Consider the following 5000-nt stretch of genomic DNA (forward strand, 5'->3'; position numbering starts at 1 on the left):
CTACTTGTGAAAATAATTAATTGGGTTGGATTTTAATAGCGTCGTTACCACAATCTTTTATAGCTGAAAGTATTAGTTTGTAATAAATTGAAAATCGATTTGCATAATATTATATGAAAGATTGGTGTAATAATGATAAAATCTAAGTATTCATTTATTTACTGATTAGATGAATATTCAGTGCAATATTATTTTCTTCTTATATTGTTAGAAATACATACAAATCAGCTTATAATTTATTAACAGTCATGTTTTTTCGAGAGATGTGATGTACGCCATAAGCTCCGACAAGTGACCCTTATAACTATACTACTGTAATCATAATATTGTCTATAAAGATCAAATATTTAAAAATGTAAAATGTGAAAGATTTATAGAGAATCAAATAATCAAGGACTCTCCGGAAATCACTAATATTTTTCTAGCTTTTCCTGCTAATGATGTAGGCTGATGCATTACGTTATTATTATTATTATTATTGTTATTATTATTATTATTATTATTATTATATTATTATTATTATTATTATTATTATTATTATTATTATTATTATTATTACAAACTGAGCAACAACCTTAGTTGTAAAAGCAGGATGCTATTAAGGAAAACTTAATTTTTTTTTATAAAATTTATTAGATTTATCTTAATGTCAGACGAGATTCAATCCCTTTGTCCTTGCGGTCACCAATCCCTTTGGATCCTTCCGCTCAGATAAACATTCCTTTTAATAAATGGCAAGCTAAGTAATCATAATAAATCAACACAAATTCTTAAAGGTTATCTCGTAAATATTGGCATTTCTCGGGGTATTCTTATCATCCATGTTCAAGACCTCTTGAAAATATACTTTATCTTGATTTTATCTTGTACTATTATTCATAATTACTGATATTTATTTTCACATACACTTTCATCATTTCAACAAAATACTATTATTCTAAACGTCACTTCTTTTCCTTTTACCAAAAACTACTCCCTAGGAATTTTTGTATTTCCTAATATATCATTCTACAGTGTATATATATATATATATATATATATATATATATATATATATATATATATATATATATATATATAGATATATATATATATATATATATATATATATATATATATATATATATATATATATGTATATATATATATATATATATATATATATATATATATATATATATATATATATATATATATATATATAAATATATATATATATATATATATATATATATATATATATATATATATATATATATATATATATATATATATCTTTAGTCGTTATTCGTCCATTGTAGAGCAGAGTTCTCTCTCTCTCTCTCTCTCTCTCTCTCTCTCTCTCTCTCTCTCTCTCTCTCTCTCTCTCAGGATATAGTCTGCAATATGCTGAAAAGAGGGAATTGCAGATTTGGCGAAAGATGCTACTACAAGCATCCAAAGATATGCCATAATTATGAAATATATGGTAAATATGCGTATTTAGACGGATATGGAGACGAATGCAGAGATCTCCATCCAAAAATATGCAAAAACCTAAAAGAAGGAAAAGGATGCATTTACAACAAAAAATGTCGATATATGCATCCTGCAACCATGAATGAAAGTAAGAAAACTCAGCAAACTGAAAAGAAAAATGAAAGCAAAAAAGAAACAAAAAAGCAGGCCGTGTATATACCGCGCTTTGAACCAAGAGCCCCAAGATATGAGGCCTTTCAACCCAAACCTGCACATTTAGAGCCCAACTACAAAGAATGCATCTATAATGCCAGGGGTTGGTGCAGATATGGGGACAGTTGCAGGTATACACACACAAATAAATATGAAGGTGAAAGAACAAATATAATAGAAAAGTTGGATTTTTTAATGGCAGAATTCCGGGAAATGAAGAAAAGAACATCATATCAGAACAGGAAGGAAGCATGGGAGAATCCATATTATTACCAATATTAAATAATGGGGATGAAACACAAACCATAATAGTAATGAATGCACAGGGTTTAGTCACGAGTAACTCTAAAAGGAAAATAGAGTTCTTAGAAGAACTAACCCAAATTGAAAAAATAGATTTAAATATAAGTGAAACATGGTATTCCCAAGAGACTGGCAGTGATGACCAGATAAAGGGTTTCCAAACTTATAGATCAGACAGGAAAAATAGGAATCAAGGGGGAACCGCAATATATGGAAGAGACATAAATCAAGGAAAAGTATGTGAAAAATACAGCAACACAGAATGTGAATTGATTGCGGTAGAATTTGAATTTGAAAAACTAATGAATATTGTAGTTTACAGACCCCCAAACACTAAGGAGTTTGACATAATAATAGAAAAAATAGATGATATATGTAGAAACCATAAAGACTGGAATATACTCCTATCCGGAGATTTTAATTTTCCTTTCGTGGATTGGAAAGAACGGATAGAAGAAAGTGGTTGTATGTATACATATAAAAAAGATAGTAATACTAGCGCAGAAGATAAGAGGCAATTTGAAAAGCTTCAAGATATGCTATTAGAACATAATATGCAACAAATAAACCACATTCCAACAAGAAAGGAAAATGTCCTAGATCTAGTATTTGTGAATGAGGTGAATTATGTTAAAGAAATAATAGTGTATAACACGGGAATTTCAGACCACAATGTCATAGAATTGATAGTTCATTCCAAAGCAAGTGATCACAGAATTAATAAAAGCACAAAACTTTGGGAAGGATATGGAAAATATAACTTTTACAGTAAGAATATAAAATGGTCAGAAATAAATGAAGAACTGAATAAAGAATGGAAAAATGTATTTATAAGTGATAATATACAGGTAAATACGGATATACTGTACAAAATACTGGAGAAAATTGTTGAAAAATATGTACCGAAAAAAAACCATAAACAAAAGACGTGCATACCAAGAGACAGAAGGATCTTATTTCAGAAAATTAAAAAGTGGAAGAAAAATCTTGCAAAAGAAAAAAATGTGTGGAAAATGAGGGAAATAAAATGTAAGATAGAAAATGCAGAACAAAAGATTATACAGTCGAAAGAAAATGAAAAAAGGGACTTAGAAGAAAGGACACTTCAAAATATAAAAAGAAACCACAAAGTACTTTACTCCTATGCAAAAAAGATGAATAAAAGGAGAATAGAAATAGGCCCTCTAAGAATTGAAGGACGGCTAACGAATGAAAAAAAGGAAATATGCAACATATTAGCAGAAAAATATAAGAGTGAGTTCACGCCAAGAATTGCAAATGAGAATAATGAAACAGAAATGAGAGAAGAAAATGTTGAATATCTAATGGATATAGATATTAATGAAGCAGATATTGTCACGGCTATAAACGAAATTAAAATTGGATCGGCAGCCGGACCAGATGGAGTTCCAGCGATTTTGTTAAAAAAAACTGCAAACACTATCGCGAAGCCACTTGCAATACTGCTAAGACAGAGTATAGATATGAGCGAGATATATGTTAAACATAAATTAGCTTATATAACCCCTATCTTCAAAAGTGGATCAAGACTAGAGGCAAGCAATTATAGACCTGTTAGTCTAACATCACATATTATGAAAGTGTATGAGAGGGTAATAAAAAAGAAAATAATGAACCATTTGGTCAAAAATAATTTGTTTAATATGGGTCAACACGGTTTCGTACCTGGAAAAAGTACACAGACCCAACTGATAGCTCACTATGAAAACATATACAATAATATGATAAATGAAAAAGACACAGATGTGATCTATCTAGATTTTGCAAAAGCCTTTGACAAGGTCGACCATAACATATTGGAGAAAAAAATGAGAAAGCATAATATTGTGGGAAAGATAGGAAAATGGGTAAAAGAATTCCTGCAAAACAGAAAACAGATAGTGGTTGCAAATGACGAGAAATCAGATGAAGCCCAGGTAATATCTGGTGTGCCCCAAGGTACGATATTAGCTGCACTGCTATTTGTTATTATGATCTCAGACATAGACTGTGATGTTGAAAACTCCGTAGTGAGAAGTTTCGCCGATGACACAAGAATAAGTAGAGAAATTACTTGTGATGAAGATAGGAACTCACTACAAAGAGATCTAAACAAAATATATGGATGGCCGGAGATAAATAGGATGGTATTTAACTCCGATAAATTCGAATCAATAAATTATGGAAACAGAGAAGGAATGGTGTATGCATACAAGGGACCTAATAATGAGACAATCACAAACAAGGAAGCAATTAAAGACCTTGGTGTAATTTTAAATAGGAATATGTTATGCAACGACCAAATAGCAACACTGTTGGCTAAATGTAAAGCAAAAATGGGAATGTTATTCAGACACTTTAAAACAAGAAAAGCTGAACACATGATTATGCTTTACAAAACTTATGTGCGTAGTACACTCGAGTACTGCAATGTGATATGGTACCCACACTACCAAAAGGATATTGCGCAAATAGAGAGTGTACAAAGGTCCTATACTGCTAGAATAGAAGAAGTTAAGGACCTTGATTACTGGGAAAGACTGCAATTTTTAAAACTATACAGTCTAGAAAGGAGAAGAGAACGCTACATGATAATACAAGCATGGAAGCAAATAGAAGGAATTGCTGAAAACATCATGGAGCTTAAAGTATCAGAAAGAGCAAGCCGAGGTAGATTAATAGTGCCAAAAAGCATTCCAGGTAAACTGAGAAAGGCGCACAGGACATTAATCCACTACGCACCAGCATCGATAATGCAGCGACTATTTAATGTGCTGCCAGCTCATCTAAGAAACATATCAGGAGTGAGCGTAGATGCGTTTAAAAATCAGCTCGATAAATACCTAAGATGCATCCCAGACCATCCAAGACTGGAAGATGCAAAATACACTGGAAGATGTATTAGCAACTCTCTGGTGGATATACGAGGTGCCTCACACTGAGGGACCTGGGGGAACCCAAACAAAAAATAAGGCAATAAGGTAAGGCTCTCTCTCTCTCTCTCTCTCTCTCTCTCTCTCTCTCAT

This window comes from Palaemon carinicauda, chromosome 23, assembly GCF_036898095.1.
Source record: "Palaemon carinicauda isolate YSFRI2023 chromosome 23, ASM3689809v2, whole genome shotgun sequence".
NCBI classification, from domain to species: Eukaryota; Metazoa; Arthropoda; class Malacostraca; order Decapoda; family Palaemonidae; genus Palaemon; species Palaemon carinicauda.